This window comes from Spermophilus citellus (genome assembly GCF_964194105.1).
Source record: "Spermophilus citellus genome assembly, chromosome: X".
Lineage (NCBI taxonomy): Eukaryota > Metazoa > Chordata > Mammalia > Rodentia > Sciuridae > Spermophilus > Spermophilus citellus.
The window spans coordinates 65,587,988-65,610,257 of record NC_138190.1 but is presented as its reverse complement, the minus strand read 5'-3'; the positions used below and the strand labels follow the sequence as shown (position 1 = coordinate 65,610,257).

At 39.8% G+C, this 22,270-nt stretch overlaps 1 pseudogene across 1 annotated transcript in view; it reads right to left on the bottom strand.

Moving 5' to 3' along the window:
* Window positions 1–20,323, bottom strand: part of LOC308639429 (protein LSM14 homolog B-like) — a 32,125-nt pseudogene extending 11,802 nt beyond the window's left edge. Inside the window, exons 1-4 of the transcript in view lie at window positions 20,249–20,323; window positions 10,648–10,883; window positions 10,035–10,490; window positions 9,562–9,793 (exon numbers count right to left, since the gene is read on the bottom strand). The product of the transcript in view is annotated as a protein LSM14 homolog B-like (transcript). The remainder of the gene's footprint in view (window positions 1–9,561; window positions 9,794–10,034; window positions 10,491–10,647; window positions 10,884–20,248) is intronic.
* Between the last annotated feature and the right edge of the window lie 1,947 nt (window positions 20,324–22,270).

Below are 22,270 nucleotides of genomic sequence, written 5' to 3'. Positions count from 1 at the left end.
CACTTAAACACTCAGCATAATGATATCTATTTAATAGACAAAAACAGTTCAGCCCTTGCAGAAGATTTGATGCCATGACAAAACAAAAACAAAACAATACAAACCTGCAAGAAAGTACAAGCAGGGTTGCAATAAAACACACATTAAAATATTTTCTTCTCCTCAGCCAGGCGCCATGGCACATGCCTGTAATCCCAGCAGCTCTGGAGGCTGACACAGGAGAACAATGGCGAGGTGCTAAGCAACTTTACCGAGACCCTGTCTCTAAATAAATTATAAAATAGGGATGGGATGTGGCTCAGTGGCCAAGTGCCCCTGAGTTCAGTCCCCAGTGTCAAAAAAAAGGAAAAAAAATTATATATATATATATATAAAATCTTCTCAGTCTTCTATGAGATTGGCAGAAATTGAAATTAAGAAAAAGTGGGAATTAGAAGAGCCTTAAAAAGCTGTATTAGAAGATTTTTTTTTCCCATTTTTTTCAAACGCCTTGAGCAGGTGAAGAGCAAAGCAGAAACCATCTGTGGTCTCCTACTGTCCCCAAAAGGCCAAAGTTTCACAGGATGCAACAGAATGTCTTTAAGGACGTTCCCTTTGTACCTGATTGATTTCTGCTCTTTAGACCCAAGGAACCCACTGAGGATCCAGAGCCAGATAAACAGAAAGGATGAAGCCACAGCAGTCTAAGGAGGGAACTCAGCAGGTAACCAGTGGGGGTGCCCGGGAAGTCCATTTACATTGACCAGGAGCGCAGTCTGACCCTGGAAGTCATAGCAACCGCGGCGTGAAGTTCCCCCTGTTCGAGGGCAGCAGTTCCTTTGGCAGGAGGGCCGTTGGTACTGAGCATTAGGGACATGTTTATCAGGGCTGTGCAGGATTTGATCAGCTCCTTTGTACTTGTGGCCTGAGCTTATTTCGTGAAGGGTTTCTTATGTTTCCCATGGTAGCAGGCTTTTCTTTGACGAATGGGAACAAGAAGGGGAAGTCTTTAGTACTCATGACCCTCTCTGTGGGTTGTCTCTGGTAGTTACGCTGAGATAGACACCTCAGTCGTGCGTGGGCATGCGCATTAGCACTGTATGCCGTTCTTTTTCCAGCTCTATTTTCTATGGCTTGAAGCTACTTGGCCTGAAGTTTCTCCTGTTCTCTTACTCTGTTGGTCAGGGCCCATGTACTTGAGAGGGAGAAAGAGAAAGCCAGCCAGCTCTGGAACCCTTCTAAGGGCATCATCCACCCAGCTGTCCACACATCCGTTCAGTCATGAAATAGCTATTCATTGAGTGCCTTGTGATGCAGCAGGCTGGGGACTCAAGACACCTAAAACCACAGGACCCTGTTATCAGAGACCATTCATTCTAGTGGGTGGAGACAGCAATAAGTAAATTATTCACCAAGTTTCAGACAGTGATTAGTGAGAGTGAAAGGAAAGAAAGCGAATGAAAGAAATATAGGTGGCTTAACAGTAACACAGGTTTATTTGGAACAAACCTACAGAGGGGTAGGTTATCAGGGAAGGGTCCTATTGTTTGTCACCTCTATTCTTTGCCGCCTCAAAGGTGTCAAAGGTCACCTTAACAGGTCACTGTTTCCTGTTGAGCCAGGTGTTTTCAGGATTCCCATCCCAGACAGCAACTTCCTTTCTTTGTATGATGATGGAGTACTGTTTGGGATTTCTTTCCATGATGGTGGAGTATTGTATGGGCAAAACAATACAAACCTGCAAGAAAGTACAAGCAGGGTCAGGCTGAGTCAGAGTGTTTGTGAGGTGATTTTTGTCCTAAGATTCAGGCTATGTTTCAAAATGGCATTGTCTAGGTCAAGTTCTACTTAATATTCCTTCTTTTTATTTGATAAGAAAGGGGTGATGGGAGAAAGGGTAGCAAGGGATCTTAAACGACTTCCCACGGAGAGAGGGTTCAGTTGAGGACTCCTGTAGACACTGGTAAGGATTAGTTATAATGTAGCTCAGCAGGAGGATGTTCTGGACTCTCTGATCAGTAGTGGTATTGATGGTCTTCTATAAAGAGAAGGTGAATAAACAAAACTAGGAGGGACCAACGGCAAGGCTAAAAATTTTTACAGAGAATTGGTAAGAGAAAAAGGGGCTAGGCAAGTTCCTGTTCAGTTAGTGGGTAAACACATTTAAGTATTGTTTCTGCACAGGAAGAAGATTCCCTGGTTATTGTCGAGGCAGCCAGAAAGGTGATAGAAGACAACTTGCTTTTGCTGGAGGCAGAATCTTTTTTAGGGAAATTTTAATGGAAGTGTGGCTGGTGGCCATGGTGGGCTTAGAAGTATCCCACATTGGAGGAGAAGTGCTGGCAGGGGTGTTAGAGAGTAAGGTAAGGCATCTTGTCTGCATAAGAAGATAAAGGAAACAAGAATATAGGGAGCTATGATGGGAATAAGAAGGAATGGAGGCATTGAATTTGGTTAGGATATCTCTGCCAAGGACAGGAGTAGGGCATCCAAGTATGAGTGGTGCCTTCCAGCAAGGCAGCCATAAACAAATGAAAAAGGCTTTCAATGAGATTTTTAATCTGGTGTGGTGGAATCCCATTCTCCGAGGTTCCCATTTCTGTCTGCCTACAGATAATTTATCTTCTGACTCAATCACACCTCCAAAGAGTCCTTGGTTGCTGCTAAAGGACAGGGGCCATGACCGTTCTGGCTTCTTTGAGCTGATGGTGGATGTTGGCTAGAGAGTCTTCCTAGTGGGCCTTGGTAGAAGTTAGGACGCAGCTCCATGGAGGGTCATATTTCCATGACCATTTGCATCTTAATGGACTGTGGTCATCTTGCATATCAGGGCAGTCCAGAGATCCATGATGACAGTTGACAGGTGACTGGACAAGGTATACATGGGGCAGGGATCATGCTAGGAAAACAATAAACAATACAGCAAAGCATTATTTTCTGAAAAACAGCACAAAAGTAATCAATGGTATCAGTCAGCCTCTGAAGACCACGAAGATAGTTCTGACATGTCATTTGTGAGTGAGGCTATTAAAGGCTTTAGAAACATTGGTAGAGTTGCTAGAAACATAGCATTTAATTTTTATAATGCCACAGGTGTCCCCTTGAGCTATGGATCTGATGCCATCTGATTTCTCTTTTAGACTAAGGGATAAATGTTAGAGCTAGACAACCATACCAGTGAAAAAACAGATTGAGTTTACCTATATAGGGGGTTAGGATAATTTGCAAGTCTGAAATTGAGAACAAACTTGTTACTCTTTTATTGTCTTTTGTAACCCTTTCTTTATATCCTCTGAGTTTTGTTTTGTTTTTGTTTTCTTGTGTTTTTTTTTGGGGGGGTGGGTTTTTTGTTTGTTTGTTTTGCTACCATGGATTGAACCCAGGGACTACTTAACCACTGAGTCACATCCCCAGCCCTTTTTATATTTTATTTAGAAACAGGGTCCCACTTAGTTGCTTAGGGCCTCACTAAGTTGCTGACACTGGCTTTGAACTCACAGTCCTCCTGCCTCAGCCTCCTGAGCCACTGGGATTACAGGTGTGTGACATCATGTGCAGCCCTTTCAGTTTTATTGTGGGAGGACTGATACAAGTGTACATTTCAAGTTACATTAAAAGAGTCATTTCCTTTTTCTTAATGTTTGTGTATGACTGTGTTTGGGTTATACTCTCTTGCTAGGTGCTTAAGACCAAGTTGGTCAAAATTGACCTTTTTCCTATCTACTCTTAGAGGCAGCTGGGATTCCTCAGAGATCAATCTTGGGAACTTGTGAGAAGCCTCTTGGCACCTTTAGCTTTTCCTCCATCAGTTGTGCCGTCTTCCAGGATGAGTCAGGGCCTTAACACATGTAAAATTCCCTAGGAAGTATCAGGGACATTTCCCTTTCCAGTGATGGTCTTCTTTGTAGAATATGCACTGGGTGGCTTCCTGTTCTCTAGAGTCTTCACTATCCCCCCATCAGAAGAATAGGTAACTCACTAGAGTTTCAAGGCCTGTGGAGGGGTCCTGTCATTCCCTGGATACTGGCTGACTTTGGAGGGCAAGGGCCAAAATGTTGGCTGCTTTTTCCTTGACCCTTTTACTTCCTTGACTTTGGTCTCCAAGTTTTGGTTTTAAACATCCAGCAGGCCAGTTTCACCAGTCTTAAAGTGGGAGTAATGTGTTATTGGTTATAACTTTAATATCTATAATTTTACAGTTACATTTTCATTTAATTGGGATCAGTATTAGTACTGGAAATCAAATCTTTACTTAAGTTTTGTTTTATATCCTCTGTTTACTTTGAGATCATAATAATCTTTACAATAAAACATCTATTTTTAAAAATATTATTGTATTTTTATACCTTTATTTTGTCATTATTTATTTTTATATGGTGCTGAGGATTGAACCCAGGACCTCTCACATGCTGGGCAAGTGCTCTATCACTGAGCTAAAGCCACAGCCCCCCCCCCCAAAAAAAAAGAAAACTGTCTTTTGAATGCCACTTTAAGTAAGCTTAATTCTAGCCTATTTTGGAACCATCCCAACAGGGAGAAGAATGAGAGTCTGAGCCTTAACTCAGGTGAGGCGAGCCTTTTGATAAATCTTAAAGTATTTTATTTCTGAAGTTGATATTTGCTTCTTTTTGAAAGTATTATTCTATAAATTTGTCATGTATTATTTCCTGAGTTTAGTTGAATATCAGTTAACATAATACAACATTACATCTAAAACATGAATCAAATAGAAAGGCTGAGAAAGCTCTTAACTTCCTTTTGTGGAAAAAAGTAGCAAAATATTTTCATGTTCCACATTGTCAGTCTTTAAATAAATTAGATTATCTTTATTATCTTACAAAAATACAGTTTAATTGCCATCCCAATGTGAAGAGTAACACAAAATTTTCTACAACTTATTGATAACAGGTTACCTTTATCCAGTTACAAAAGTAACAAAATGTTAAATGACAAACATACCAATAAAATTTGTTGTTTCTATATAAATATGAAGGAGACTATTGTTACAGACAATTTTCATTTGGAGAGCACCACATTGGTAAAATGTTCTACTAAGCTTTAAATTTTAAAAGCTTGTATATTTGAAGAACATAAATATATTTAATATACAGAGAAGCCAGTAATGGTTAGAGTAACGATTACACAGATGTCCTTAGTATTTACTAAGTTTAACTTTTAAATTAAAATTGAGAATTCATAGTGTATGATGACAATAATCACAGGTCTGCATGGGTTAGTAGTACTAGAAAAAATCAAAAGATTGTTTGTTTGTTTTTGGTACAGGCGATTGAACCCAGGGATGCTTTACCACTGAGCCACATCCTGAGCCTTTTTAAAAGTTTTTAAAAAACTTTCTTAGGTTTTTTCTTTAGGTTTTTTAAAGTTTCTTAGGGCCTCGCTAAGTTGGTAAGGTTGGCTTTGGATTTATGATCCTCCTGCCTCAGCCTCCAGAGTTGTTGGGGTTACAGGTGTGCACCACAGTGTCCTGCTCAAAGAATAGCCTTAAATCTCTTATACATTTAGGAAACAGTGTTAATGATCAGAAATTGACTTAGTCAAAGCAAATAGATATAAACCAGACTTTCAAATGGCAATGTGGCCCTTTTGTGTTAGATATAATATATAAAAGAGAGTACTTTGTTACCTTGCCTGTAATCCTATATAAACTTTCATTTTACAAACTTTTTTTGAAGCTATTGGCTAAATTCATTTATTATTTGAATGACAGATAACTTGGAGATGGACTTAACGACAAATATTTCATCCTTTCACTAAGCACAATTGTTTTGTATTTCACATGAATTTTCTCATGGTTGACAGCATTGACTTCTTTTCCTGCAAGCATTAAACACAGAGCAGTGGGTGCAAGCTGTTTGGCATCTCTGCCCTCATTGTGGGTTTTGACTTTGATGGCACTCTGAGATTCTATCAGACCGACCCCTGGGGCATACACCATGCCTGGAAGGTGAGTCCAGGACAAAGGGAGGGGTTGAGGTCCTTAGGGAGGTACTGGGCCTCCTGCTAGGCAGGACCTGCCTAGCAGGTTCACTTGTCAGTGAACAAGCAGCCCTGTAAGTTACCTTAATCATAGATGAACAATCTCTTTCATGACATTTTACTGTTGTGAAAGCAAAAAGTTCATCCAATATCAAAGAATATCAAGATTCAAGGATATGTGGTATAAATTTAAACCTCTAGTGTCTCTTGATAATGAAATGGAATACAATCACATTCTTAGCATTACCAGTCTCTCTTTTTAAAATATTTTTTTATTTGTTGTAATTAGTTATATATGACAGTAGACTGCATTTTGACACATCATACATAAATGGAGTATAACTTCTCATTCTTCTGGTTATACATAATGTAGAGTTACATAGGACACATATATTCGTATGTGCACATAGGGTAATAATGTCTGGTTAATTCTACTATCATTCCTAACCCCATGTGCCCTCTCCTCCCTTCACTCCCCTCTGTGTAGTCCAAAATACATCTATTCTCCCTGCCTTTATTATGTATTAGCATCCACAAATCAGAGAAAACATTCAGCCTTTGGTTCTTTGGGATTGGCTTATTTCGCTTAGCATAATATTCTCCAGTTACATCCATTTACCAGCAAATTCTATAATTTCATTTTTCTTTAAGGTTGAATAATATTACATTGTGTATATACATCGCAGTTTCTTTAATAATTCATCTGTTGAAAGGCACCTAGGTTGATTCCATAGTTTAGCTATTGTGAATTGAGCTGCTATAAACATTGATGAGGCTGCTGTCGTATGCTGATTTTAAGTTCTTTGGGTGTAAACCTAGGCGAGGGATGACTGAATCAAAAGGTGGTTCAATTCCAAGATTTCTTAGGAATCACCACACTGCTTTCCAGAGTGGTTGCACAAATTTCCAGTCCTACCAGCAGTGTATGAGTGTACCTTTTTCCCCACATCCTCGCCAACATTTATCGTTGCTTCTATTGATGATTGCCATTCTGACTGGAGTGAGATGGAATCTCAGTGTAGTTTTGTTTTGTTTTGGGGGATACTGGGGATTGAATTCAGGGGCACTCGACCACTGAGACACATCCCCTACTCTATTTTTATTTTATTTATAGACAGGATCGCACTGATTACTTAGCGCCTTGCTTTTGGTGAGGCTGGTTTTGAATTTGCAAGCCTCCTGTCTCGCCTCCCAATCTGTTGGGATTACAGGCATGCGCTACTGTGCCCAGCCTTGGTAGGCTTTTGATGGCATCTACTATTTCATTGTTTGAGATAGATACGTTCAAATTGTGTATGTCCTCCTGGTTCAGTTTGGGTAGGTCATATGTCTCTAGAAATTTGTCAATGTCTTCAAGATTTTCTATTTTATTGGAGCATAAATTTTCAAGATAGTTTCTAATTATCTCAGTATTTCAGTAGTGTCCATTGTGATAGTTCCTTTTTCATCAAGAATTTTAGTAATTTGAGTTTTCTTTCTTTCTTTTCATTAGCATGGCTAAGGGCTTATCAATTTTATTTATTTTTTCAAAGAATCAACCTTTTGTTTTTTTCAATTTTTAAGGGATTTTTATACCTTTATTTATTTATTTATTTATTTATTTATTTATTTATTTATTTATTTTTATGTGGTGCTGAGGATTGAACCCAGGGCCCTGCACGTGCTAGGTGAGTGCTCTACTGCCGAGCCACAATCCCAACCCCATTTTTCCAATTTTTAAAATTATTTATTTTGTTTCAATTTCATTGATTTCAGCTGATTTTCATTATTTCCTGTCTTTTTCTGATTCTGATGTTGATTTGTTCTTCTTTATCTAGGGCTTTGCGATGTATGGTTAGGTCTTGTATTCATTGACTTTCTATTATTTTAATAAATGAGCTCAATGCAATGAACTTTCCTCTTAGCACTGCGTTGATAGTGTTCCAGAGATTTTGATATGTTTTATCATTATTCTCATTTACCTCTAATTCTTTTTTTTAATTTCATACCCGATTTCTTCTGTTGTCCATTCATCATTCAATAGCATATTATTTAGCTTCGGGGTGATAGAGTAGCTTCTATTTTTTTAATCATTGATTTCTTTTTTCTTTCTTTCTTTCTTTTTTTTGTTCCAGGGATTGAACTCAGGGGTACTTGACCACTCAGCCACATCCCCAGTCCTATTTTGTATTTTATTTAAAGACAGGGTCTCACTGAGTTGCTTAGTGCCTTACAGTTGCTGAGGCTGGCTTTGAACTCGTGATTCTCCTGTCTCAACCTCCCAAGCTGCTGGGATTACAGTGTACCACTACACTCAGCATCCATTGTTGATTTCTAATTTCATTCCATTATGATGTGATTGAATACAGAGTATTATCTCCTTTTTTTTTGTATTTACTAAGAGTAATTTTGTGGCATAAGATATGGTCTATTTTAGAGAAGGATCCATGTGCTACTGAGAAGAAAGTGTATTCACTTGTTGATGGATGACATACACTATATATGTCCTTAAGTCTAAATTATTGATTGTATTATTTAGTTCTATAATTTCTTTGTTCAGTTTTTGTTTGGACGATCTCCCCAGTAGTGAGAAAGTTGTGTTAAGTCACCCAGTATTATTGTGTTGTGGTCTATTTGATTATTAAAGTTGAGAAGGGTTTGTTTGATGTACATAGATGCTCCATTGTTTGAGTCATAAATATTTATGATTGTTATGTCTTGTTGATGTATAATTCCCTTAAGCAGTATGAATTGTCCTTCCTTGTCCCTTCTGATTATTATCTTTGGCTTGAAGTCCACTTTATCTGATATGAGGATAGAAACCTCTGCTTGTTTACACGATCCTTGTGAGAGAAATGTTTTTTTCCATCTTTCACCTTCAGTCTGTGGATGTCTTTGCCTATGAGGTGAGTCTCTCGGAGATAGCATATTGTGGGGTCTTGTTTTTTAATCTAATCTGCCAGACTATGTCCTTTGATTGATGAGTTTAGGCTATTAATAGTCAAGGTTATTATTGAGATATGGTTTGTGTTCCCAGTCATTTAGGTTTATTTCTAGTTTTTAATTTAGTTTCTCCTTTGATTGACTATTAGTGAACTTCCTCCCTGCATGGGCTCTGTCTTGTCTGGCGAGGAGTCCTCGGAGCAGGGTAGAGGAGAGTGTGGGTGGCTGCAGAGTCGCTAGTCAAGACCTCCAGAGACCAAGCTGGAAGCAGGTCTGATTTTATTGTGCAGTTACCATGTATAGATACTTGGGCAGTAGCTAAGCAGATTATAGGCAGACAATTTCTTGCCAACTGTCCTTGCAGTGACCAATTGAGGAGCCGGCCATGGAGCAAGCGCTGGGACTGCAATAGGTGGCCTCATGCCCAGGGCTGTGCCTACAAGGTAATCGGTTTGCCACTCACGCGTCTAGCACAAGGGAAGTGGTTTGCCACTCAGGAGCCCTTATTGTATGCCACGTATGCAGTACTCCCTTCACTGGCTTTCACTTTTTTTTTTCATTTCATCTTCATGGAATATTTTGTTGAGAATATTCTGAAGTACAGGCTTTCTGGTTGCAATTATTTTTTTCTTTTGGTACCAGGGATTGAACTCAGGGGTGCACCCCTGGCTGGGTCCTTCTCTTCCCTCTTCTCAACTTTGTCCTCTTTGAAATTCAGTTTCTTCTTGAATTCTTTGTCAAGCTCCCCTTGGTTGAACTGAGAATTTGCACTCTCAAAATTGAAGTCACCTTCAAACTTGATAGTATTCTCCTTGACATTAGCTGGACGGTTTTGTCCTCTAGAGCAAATCCTTCTTCACCTATTGCCTGACCACCTCCTTTGAGGTCTTCTGTTCTTTTTTTAATATTTATTTATTTATTTGAGAGAGAGAGAGAGAGAGAGAGAGAGAGAGAGAGAGAGAGAGAGAGAGGAGAGAGAGAGAGAGAGAGAGAATCTTTTTTTTTTTTTTTTTGTAGATGGACACAACACAATGCCTTTTATTTTTATGTGGTGCTGAGAATCGAACCCAGGTCCCACGTGCGCTAGGCACGCGTTCTACAGGTGAGTCACAACCCCAGCCCTGAGGTCTTCTGTTCTTGTCATTCACCCGTCTTTGAATGTGCACAGTTGCTGGTGGGACTTCATCACTGGTGGTCTTGCTGCTTGACTAGCCTGGTGACCATTGAGCTGGGTCCTGGCAGTGCCCTTGCCAACAGGGGCAGAAGGAAAGCCAGCTCCCTTGGAAGTGAGCTGAGGTGGCTCTGAGGGCATGCCAAGCTCTGAAATGGTCTGTGGAGATGGAGAAGAACTAGGGCTGAAAGTAGTGGTTGATGCTGGAGGCCTTACCAACTTTTCTAGACCTCAGGATGCAGCATACTGCTGGCTGAGCAGGGAGCTGGCCACCAGCTGGCCATAGGGTGGCATCCTTCTGAAGGGGCTATAAGGCACATTTAGCTGGAAGGGCTAGGCAGAGGCAGAGCCCAGAGAAAACTGTACTGCTGACATGTTGAGTGATCCTGGGGGAGTTTTCAATATGGTCAAAGCTGCCTTTGTCCAACCAGTTGCACCTGAACAATGACAGATTCCTGAGGTTCACACACAGGGTCTCACTGAGATGCTTAGTGCTTCCACATTGCTGAGGCTGGCTCTGAACTCGTGATCCTTCTGCCTCAGCCTCCTGAGCCACTGGGATCACAGGCGTGTGCCACCACACCTGGCTCACAGTGATATCTTTAATGTCACTTTCTTGGAAAATGATGTACTCATAAATTTCCTGTCTTGGGGGAGCAGGCCTAGGTGTAGGATGATCTTCTGTACCAAAGGATCTCACTTTGTCAAGCACTACGGTGAAGTTGTCGGTGTCGATGGTGTAGAGAATTCCCTCGTGGTGGATCTGCACCTTGCCGATTAGGCTGATCTTGCTGCTGCCCAGATACAGGGTGCCCTAGCAGCTGCTCATGGCAGCTGCCAGGCCCACTCAATCCCGTGTGGTCACTACACCACCCACTCTTGCGCTGAGTCATGTTGCGAACTTACATAACACTTAGACAAGGCTCATACAAACATAGTTCTCAGATGTATGCATATCTCTGGTCACATATATCTAGGATGTCAACTATATTGTAATAACCTAAAATACACTTACTTATTTAACCAGTTAAAAATTAATCATTTAAGCCTTTAAAGAAGGTAGAATCCTAATTTCTTAATTTCCCTAAGTAATAAAACCTAACAGACATAAGAAATTATCTTGATAAGAGCAGTCCTTAAATAACTTTGACTGTTAATTATAGGCAACTTAATTACATACACAATTTTTTTGAGATTAACCTTTCAAAAATCTCTTGCAACTTATTTAGACATTCTACAACTCGTTTATATCCTTAGTTTTGTCCTCTGTTTTATCTTGGATTTTAGCACAAGAATATTACTTTACCATACAAAATACTTTCTCATTCAGAAAAAAAAATATTTTTTCTTCTAATTTTCCATATTAAAATATTATGGCTGTAATTACGCTAGTAAAGAAGCATATGGCACATCTTTATCAGATCACAGTGCAAGTAACTTAATGAAAGAGTAGAATCCTAGAGTATTAGAGGAAACAGTCTACCACAGCAGCTTGGATTTAAAAGTGACATTATTTCCCCTTGGGTCTCCAAGCAGTTTGGGCACTTGCTCCTGTAGCTTACATTTCAGATGGATATTAGGCAGACAGCTAAGTAAAAAGGAAAGCTGCCATTTTTAGCATGGGAGGCAAAAAGCTCTGGGTGATATCCTCGATTGAGAAGGTAAACAGATTCCCTGAAGTAAGAGAGATAAGTGGTAATTTACAGTATTTCATTGAACTAGAACTTTTGGTCTTTTTCCTGCAGGAGAAGAGGGAATATAGAAGAAAAGCATCTTGTGAAGGTCTAATGAAAACAGTCGTGTGTGTGTGTGTGTGTGTGTGTGTGTGTGTGTGTGTGTGTGATGCTGGGGATTGAACCCTCTCTTTTATTTCAAGGGCATACCTTGAAGATACTCAGAGAAGGGTGGAGGTTGCACTGTAGAGGGTGATGGGTAAAGAGTTCTGAGATGTCTCTAGCTGTGAGCCCAGTAAGTCAGGTGGGCTGTGAGAGTAATCCTGACAATGAAGAGAAAGGAACTTCTCTGAGTACTGTAACCTTGCAGTAGGGATGCAGCTGTCCTTGGTTTGCTGGGAATTAAAAAATAAAAACAAAAAACGCCTCACCTATTTGTAGTTGATTTATTAGCAGTGACCTCAGCTGCCCAGTGTCTGTGTTCCTTTCAGCAACTGTCCAAATAGAAGTTTATCCAGTGAAGACGAATCAGATCATCAAGTCCTTGTTAGCATGTACTTGATTACTGGATATCTGATAACTTTCTGGTAATACAATTTGATGCCACTGACACATATACTTGTAAGAGAACATCTTTCCCAGAGTGCCTCAGAACTTATTGCTTTAAGAGAATTGTGATAATGTTTTCATTACTTTTATTATTTTAATGATTTACTAAAGTGACTGAATCTGGTATAGACTTTTGGGGGGTATGTGTGAAGTTTTTATCAATCTGTAATATTTGTGAATGGAATGCCTTGTAATATGGATGTTAATATAATGTGTAAAGGGAGATTAAAAAGTATGATTATCCTCCCCCCCGCAAAAAAAAAAAAAAAAAAAAAGAGAGAGAGAGAATTTGGTTTCTCTAAGGTCATTCCAGGAAGGATGGATGGAATAATCAATGGGCACCCCTAACAACAGCAAGTTGTTGCCACCTAGTGGTGGTGGGCGTTTCTCTCACCCAGCATTGGGATTTGTCAGAGGAACAGTATATGCAGAGAAGAAGCTGCAGCAGGGATTCCAGGAATCCAGAGGACTCAGAGGGAGTCACTCACCCAAGAGGCTCTGGCTGGTGGTGGATACAAAATCCAGCAATGTGAGTGGTCCTTACTGGAGCTGCCAGAGGAAGAGAAAGAAGAATGAGAGAGGGAAAAAGAGAGATTGGAAGGTCTAGAGGGTTAGGTTAGGTTCCCGTGGTGGGAACCTTGAACAACAGTCCTGGGTTTTGGCATCAAAATATAAGGAAAGGAGTGAATGAAGGAAATAGAGGAGAGGCAGCTCAACAGTAACACAGGTTTATTTGGGCAAACCACCAGAGGGGAGCCCACTAGAGACTGAGACTCATCTTCTCTGGTAGATAAAGGGGCATTAGGGAGTGGGGGAATTTTTGTAGTTATTCCATGGCTAGGGGGTTGACAGGGAAAGGTCCTTTTTTTCTGTGGGGCAGGGTACCAGAGATTGAACTCAGGGGACACTCAATCACTGAGCCACATCCCCAGCCCTATTTTGTATTTTATTTAGAAACAGGGTCTCACTGACTTGCTTAGTGCCTTGCCATTGCTAAGGCTGGCTTTGAACTTGTGATCCGACTGCCTCACCCTCCACTGGGATCACAGGTGTGTGCCACCATGCCTGGCTCACGGTGAGTGACATCTTTAATGTCACTTTCCTGGAAAATTATGTACTCATAAATTTCCTCTCTTGGGGGAGCAGAGATATGTGTGGAATGATCTTCCATACCAAAGGATCTCACTTTGTCGAGCACTACTAGCCTAGCAGAAGGGTCCTTTTGCTTCACTTCTATTCTTTGAGGTGATCATTATTCCCTGTCAAACCAGGTATTTTCAGGATTCCAGTCCCAGACAACAATTTCCTTTCTTTGATGATGAAGTATTGTTTGGAATTTCTTTGCATGATGATGGAGTATTGTCTGGGCTTTAAGGTCAGGCTGAGTCAGAGTGACTTCTAGGTGACTCTTGTTCTAAGATGGAGGATATGTTTCAAAATGGTATTGCCTCTAACAAATAGGAAATAAAATGGGATAATATGCCAGAACCATGTGGTGAATGTATCTCCAATTAGACTAGGTGGCCAGATTCAGATTCTTTGAAAAATGACTTTGGAAGACATTAGGAATGGTCCTACTTGGTTCTGATGGCCTTGATGTGTGTAAAGTCTTCTTCCTGATTTTACATTGTCTTGGGCCTTACCAAAAGAGATTTACATTATCACAAAGTGTAGATATGTTTGCTGATTTCTAGTAGAATGGCTTAGTAGATTCCAGAAATGTCAGTAGTAGAATGTAAAAAACAAAAGTTGTTAGGTTAGGGTTTTGAGAACTTATGTTAAGGCCTTTTTCTACTGAACCCCAGAGAGTCCAGAGGAAGCCTGGTTCCCTTCTGGCCTCCTTTTTCTATGGGTCCTAGTATCTTCTCTTTCCAGACAAGTTCACTGTGGGGTTTTGCTTTGCTGTCAGGGGAGGGCTGTGTCACACACAAACCTTCAGTGCTATCAGTAGAAAGCCAGTGGAATTTTCATTCTTGATAAGAGTTTTGAATGAGCCCATGTTACAGCACATCCTATGTGATAGGTGCAAAAGGACATAAAAGGTAGGGATATGTAAGGGGATACAGTGCTTTAATTCCCCCTTTCTACATGCTTTCTTTGAAAAAAAAAAAACACATTTTGGCCCCTCTCTGGTTTAAGTGCATATATGTGCTACATTTCTCACCAAACAATGTGTTTTTTTTTTCTGTAGAACTATTGACAGGGACTCCCTGCATGTCAGAAGAACACAAGTTACCTATAACAGGGACTTTTTTTTTTTTTATCACAGACCAGAGATTCCAGTACTCAGGAAGACAGAATAATTCAAAGCAAAGACGACCAAACTTAAAATAACAGTAGCTATTTTAAAATGTGATGCAATCCTACTATCAGTCAAAAGTTAAGAGGTGGCACTTGGAGGGGGAGTCTCTAGAAAATTAAACTTATATTGAAATGGAGGATGAATAGGACTGCCCATATCGACTACAGAGAAGTAGTTCATATTATCTAAAATGACTACAAAATATATAAGGCATAATTATTATCTAGAGAACTTAGAAACTTAACAATTTAGTTACCTCTATAATAAGTTTAGACAAAAATCATGTTAATGGAATATAGAAATCAAGTTCGCATTTGCTTTTTTTGGGGGGGGGTTACCAGGGATTGAACTAAGGGGCACTCGACCACTGAGCCACATCCCCAGCCCTATTTTGTATTTTATTTAGAGACAGAGTCTCACTGAGTTGCTTAGCACCTCGCTTTTGCTGAGGCTGGCTTTTAACTTGTGATCTTTAGCCTCCTAAACCACTAGGTATACAGGTGTGCACCACCACGCCCAGCTCATTTGCTTTTAAAAATGGTGTTTTTACACTTCACAAAAGAAGAAATGCAATCAATCAAACATATGAAAAAATGTTCATCATCTCTAGTAATTGGAGAAATGAAAATCAAAACTACTCTAAGATTTCATCTCACTCCAGTCAGAATGGCAATCATCAAGAATACAAGCAACACATAGGGTAATTAATGATGGTGGAATGTGATGATCATTATTATCCAAAGTACAGGCATGAAGACACAAATTGGTGTGAATATACTGTGTATTCAACCAGAGATATGAAAAATTGTGCTCTATATATGTAATAAGAATTGTAATGCATTCTGCTGTCATATGTAAATAAAAAAATTTAAAAAGAATGCAATCAACAATAAATGTTGGTGAGGATGTGGGGAAAAAGGTACACTCAAACATTGCTGGTGGGACTGCAAATTGGTGCAACACTGTGGAAAGCCGTATGGCGATTCTTCAGAAAACTTGAAATGGAACCACCATTTGACTCAGCTATCCCACTCCTTGGTTTATACCTAAGGGGCTTAAAATCAGCATACTATAGTGACACAGTCACATCAATGCTCCTAGCAGCTCAGTTCACAATAGCTAAACTATGGAACCAACCTACATGCCCTTCAACAGATGAATGGTAAAGAAAATGTGGTACATATACATAATGGAATATTATTCAGATTTAAAGAAAAATGAAATTATGGCATTTGCAAGTAAATGGATAGAGCTGGAGAATTTCATGTTAAGTGAAGTAAGCCAATCCCAACACACTAAAGGATGAATGTTTTCTCTGATAAGTGGATGCTGATCCATAGTGGTGGGGGGTAGGGAAGAATGAAGAAACTTTGGATTGAGTAGAGGGGAGTGAGGGGAGGGAGGAGCTGTGGGGATGGGAAGGACAGTGGAATGAGACAGACATTATTACCCCATATACATGTATGATTATGCTACTGGTGTAACTCTGCACCATGTACAGCCAGAGGAAGGAGAAGTGTGCTCCATTTGTGTACAATGTGTCAAAATGCATTCTACTGTTATGTATAACTAATTAGAACAAATTTAAAAATAAAAAGTAGGGCTGGGGTTTTGGCTCAGTGGTAGAGCACTTGCCTAGCATGTGTGAGGTACTGGGTTCAATTCTCAGCACCACATATAAGTAAATAAATGAAATAAAGGTCCATCAACAACTAAAAATTTTAAAAAGTAAATAAAAAAATTTTTTAAATAGTGTTTTTAGCCAGAACTGTGGTACACATCTGTAATTCCAGTAACTGTGGAGGCTGAAGCAGGAGAATTGCACATTTGAGACACCCTGGGCAACTTAGTGATGTTATAGGGCATGGGCCTGCTGATGAGCTGAAGCAGCTACAGTTGTCCCTCTTGCAATCATGCCAGAAAGATTTCAGACACGTTGCCCAGAGTAACAGGTGTTTATTGAAGGAATTTGAAAAGGAGACACTTTCAAGGGAAAGAACAGGTCCTGTCATAGAGAAGAAGCATGTTATGCCTTCTTGCCCTCCAGTTTTATTGGAAATTCCAGGGAAGTTTCAAGAGAGACCTGCCAGATCCACCTGTTAACATTTGACTGACAGCAGACTTTCAAGTCTCCAGTGTGCATGAAAACCCTAGGTCATTTTGGCCCATGCCAACCAGTTCCAATTAGAACCTGTTCTTACAGATTTTATGGTTAGGGGAAATTATCCTTATCTGCCTGGGTTCTTGGGATCTCGACTCTGTAAGTATTACAAAAGTCATCTTCAAGGTAACTTGTGTTCCTTTTATTGGCATTTTGGGTCTGAATTTCTCCTGCAGATGATAGGTGGTTTTCTGAGAAATGTAACATATTCTACTGACTTAAGAACAGGCAGGGATTCAAGTAAATTGCCCTTTTTTAAAAGTATAGCCTATAGAGGTCAATACAATGGGCACTGTTATAACATTATTCCCTTAACCTCATGTTACTACTGCTCATGTCTATTTGTTCCTTATCCGTGAGACTCTGTCCTAAATTTAAATAAAAAGGGCTGGGGATGTAGCTCAGAGTTAGAGCCCTTCTGGGTTCAATCTACAGTACTAAGGAAAAAAATATTTGATTCTAATACTCATTATTTTAAGTGTCATTATTGATAGGAAAGACCTATATCAAACTTAAAAAAATATTGTAAGGTAAATTTGAAGAGAAATCTTTCTCATTAACACACACAAAAGATAACTACATGAGGCGGTACATAAGTTAATTAGTATCATTTAATTAGTCTACAATATATGTATATACCAAAAGACCATCTTGTACACCATAGAAGGTGGTTATCCCAGGAAAAATTATTAAAAGCAGACACATCAAGGATGGTGGTATTTCTGTAATCCCAGAAACTCTGGAGATGGAGACATGGTAATTATGAGTTCAAGACCAGCCAGGGCTACAAAGTCAGACTATGTCAAAAAGAAAAAAAATGCTGGGCTGGGGTTGTAGCTCAGTGATAGAATGCTTGCCTCGCATGCGTGAGGCACTGGGTTCAATCCTCAGCACCACATAAAAATAAATGAATACAATAAATATATTGTGTCCATCTAAAACTAAAAGAAAATTTAAAAAAATGCATACTGGCATAGGCCAGTAATCCCAGTTACTTAAGAGACAGAGATAGGAAAGTAACATGGACGATACAGTAAGACCCTATTTAAAAACACACACACATATTTAATACATACAGAAAGACTAAGAAGGAAGGATGGCAGGACAGAAAGAAAGAAACAAAGGAAAGGAAGGGAGGAAAGGAAGGTGCTACTCTGTTACACTGGTCTAAAATAATACTTGCTGAAGATAGGTGTAAGACTTCGGCTTAAATAGTAAGAGATGAAAGATTTCATTAGATATCAGGAGTGATAGAATGCCATGTTGAGGGTATCATGATTGAGCTATGTCATCAACACAGACCAAACACATTTGTGTTTTTCCACAAAATCAGAATGTGTTGAATAGCAATAAATCCCAAAACTACACCATTTTCACTGGTTGCAGTTCACCAAATACCAATGGGTCACCTGATAGTAGTAAACAGGGCAATCACAAATTCTTTTATTTCATACCAATCTTACTCTAATACTCAAGTCACACATCATATTTCACACCATTACATATATGTACATACATACATGTGTACGCATATATATGTACATTTATAATATATAGGGAAAGACTAAGAAAGGGTTCAGCCCCTGTGCATGGGGTATTGTGCCTAGAACCCAGGGAGAGAGCATACATGAATGTGAAGAGTCAAAAAGTCACTGTACATGGTCAGATAAGGTTTTTTTTTAATATTTATTTTTTAGTTTTAGGTGGATACAATATCTTTATTTTATTTTTATGTGGTGCTGAGGATGGAACCCAGTGCCTCAAGCATGCTAGGCGAGTGCTCTACCACTGAGCCACAACCCCAGCCCCTCAGATAAGGATTTTTTTTTTTAAGAGAGAGTGAGAGAGGGAGAGAGAGAGAGAGAGAGAATTTTTTAACATTTATTTTTTAGTTCTCGGCGGACACAACATCTTTGTTGGTATGTGGTGCTGAGGATCGAACCCGGGCCGCACGCACGCCAGGCGAGCGCGCTACCGCTTGAGCCACATCCCCAGCCCCTCCACAGAGTTTTAAAGGCAGAACCCTGTGGGAAGTTAGTAAAGAGGATCAGCTTGAAGAGTCAACTTGAGGTATCAGCTTGGAGTGGGCTGTGTGTCCTCTTCACAGACAGAAAAAATTGCACTGTGTTTAAAGCCCAAAGGGATAGAACTGGAGGTTTGTCACTGTAATGATTTTCCTATGCAATGCTTGTGACAAGTTACCAGGTGATAGGGTCAGAGTGCCTCCATACCTAGTCCTGGGGTCAGGGGAGTTTTTTTCCTTTTGTGGGTTTTAGATGTTGCATCTGGCAAGGCTGATAAGCTCCTGTATCTGGTGTTTCATTAGGGATGCTCATGTTGCCAGGTGCTCCTGATTTAGTTTGATGAGGTGGCATGAAGTTATCTATTAATTTGTACATTATGGTTGTGCTGGGCAGATGGTGGTTGTTTATTTATACAAACAAGGTGTAGAATCATTCCACCTTAGCACTTGTATCCAAAGCAGAGTAACTCTTGGCAAACAACTGGTTTACAAAATGGAGTTGTTAGGTAGCAGTTAGACATGAGTAATGGGTCAGGAGTTTAAGAAAATACAGTATAGAACAAATCAGCTAATCAACAGCCCTGCCTCAATGACACTGCAAGGTCTGACAAGATAGCTATTTCAGATCTCAGCCCTATAAACTATTCCTTTTACAACAGGAGGAAGATAGATAAATTCAGGGAAGGATGAATATATGTTTTCTCAGAAAGGCCTAATTGCTAAGACATTTTAAGAAGACCCTACACAAACAACACATACCAGAGATTTCCAGACCTAGGAAAACAGGATGATTAAGACTAGAGCTGACTGATCTTAAATTTTATAAAAGCAGTTCCGTTTAGGACCTGTCAGCAAGGCCAAGATGACTAAGAGTTGCCCTTTGGTTGGTTGATAGTAATGTAGTCTGTCAGTACCCAGCCAGATTGTGAAAAGATCTCTCACAATCTCCCTCCTACCCCAATAAAAGCTTGGACACAAAGAAGTGAGTTGTGGTTCTCCTCTCTGATAGGACCCACTCTTCCCCTTGAGTGTTCTCCATTTCTTCCTTCTCTTCTAATAAACTACTATACTTTTACTGTCTCACATCTTGCTAGAACTCCTCTCATGTGAAGACACAAGAGCCAAGAACACAAGGCAATCTCAAGTTTGTTTATACACACACACACACACACACACACACACACACTTTATTTATTTTTATGTAGTATTGAGGATCAAACCCAGTGCCTCACATGTGCAAGGCAAGCACGCTCTACCACTTAGACAAAACCCATCAAGTAAGATCTTATCTCAGGTATTACCTCCATTATCCATCTTGGTGCCCAAATGCAGGTATCCTCTCCCTCTTTGGAGAAAGGTAACTGTGAATCCCCTCCCTTCAGGGTAGAGAATTGTCTGCAACTTCACTCACTTCATTGTCTGCATACTTGCTGGTTCTGGAATTCAATTTTTCCTTTTCCTGAATGACAGCTATTTCTGGGTACATGCTGTGTTAATATGTTTATTTAGGGGGCTCACAGTGTCCCCAAGGGAGCCAAAGGAATTGTTACCTGCTGCTCAGATACTCAGTGTCTAGGGAAGCATTGTCCCCCCTTTGTCTTTTTCAACAACTCCACCTTTTGTTTGACATTATCCAAACTCCTAATTTGTAGGCCAGAATTGTTTGAAGTTTATTTCAAAGGGGAGCCTGAGAGGCCCAAAGGAGCCTTGTCCTTCCCAGAGCTACTTTGTTACTGTGAGAAAGGACAATTATTCCGTATATATTTCCAAGCTCATTAAGGGGAAAATTAACCCCTTTCTTGAATGAGTCTTGTTTTTTTTTTTGTCTTTCTTTTTTTTAATTTAATTTTATTTTTTTTTATTGGTTGTTCACAACATTACAAAGCTCTTGACATGTCATATTTCATACATTAGATTGAAGTGGGTTATGAACTCCCAATTTTTACCCCAAATGCAGATTGCAGAATCACGTCGGTTACACATCCACATTTTTACATAATGCCATATTAGTGACTGTTATATTCTGCTACCTTTCCTATCCTCTACTATCTCCCCTCCCCTCCCCTCCCATCTTCTCTCTCTACCCCATCTACTGTAATTCATTTCTCTCCATGTTTATTTTCCCATTCCCCTCACAACCTCTTATATGTAATTTTTGTATAACAATGAGGGTCTCCCTTTATTTCCATGCAATTTCCCTTTTCTCTCCCTTTCCCTCCCATCTCATGTCTCTGTTTAATGTTAATCTTTTCTTCCTGCTCTTCCTCCCTGCTCTGTTCATAGTTGCTCTCATTATATCAAAGAAGACATTTGGTATTTGTTTTTTAGGGATTGGCTAGCTTCACTAAGCATAATCTGCTCTAGTGCCATCCATTTCCCTGCAAATTCCATGATTTTGTCATTTTTTAGTGCTGCGTAATACTCCATGGTGTATAAATGCCACATTTTTTTTTATCCATTCATCTATTGAAGGGCATCTGGGTTGGTTCCACAGTCTAGCTATTATGAATTGTACTGCTATGAACATCGATGTGGCATTATCCCTGTAGTGCGCTCTTTTAAGGTCTTCAGGGAATAGTCCGAGAAGGGCAATAGCTGGGTCAAATGGTGGTTCCATTCCCAGCTTTCCCAGGAATCTCCATACTGCTTTCCAAATTGGCCGTACCAATTTGCAGTCCCACCAGCAATGTACAAGAGTACCCTTTTCCCCACATCCTCGCCAGCACTTGTTGTTGTTTGACTTCATAATGGCTGCCAATCTTACTGGAGTGAGATGGTATCTTAGGGTGGTTTTGATTTGCATTTCTCTGACTGCTAGAGATGGTGAGCATTTTTTCATGTACTCCTCTGATAAGTGTCTGTTCAGGTCCTTGGCCCATTTGTTTATTGGGTTATTTGTTATCTTATTGTCTAATTTTTTGAGTTCTTTGTATACTCTGGAAATTAGGGCTCTATCTGAAGTGTGAGGAGTAAAAATTTGTTCCCATGATGTAGGCTCCCTATTTACCTCTCTTATTGTTTCTCTTGCTGAGAAAAAACTTTTTAGTTTAAGTAAGTCTCATTTGTTGATTCTTGTTATTAACTCTTGAGCTATGGGTGTCCTATTAAGGAATTTGGAGCCCGACCCCACAATATGTAGATCAGAGCCAACTTTTTCTTCTATCAGACGCAGAGTCTGTGATTTGATATCAAGCTCCTTGATCCATTTTGAGTTAACTTTTGTGCATGGCGAGAGGAGGGGATTCAGTTTCATTTGGTTGCATATGGATTTCCGGTTTTCCCAACACAATTTGTTGAAGATGCTATCCTTCCTCCATTGCATGCTTTTAGCCCCTTTATCAAATATAAGATAGTTGTAACTTTGTGGATTAGTCTCTGTGTCCTCTATTCTGTACCATTGGTCCACCCGCCTGTTTAGGTACCAGTACCATGC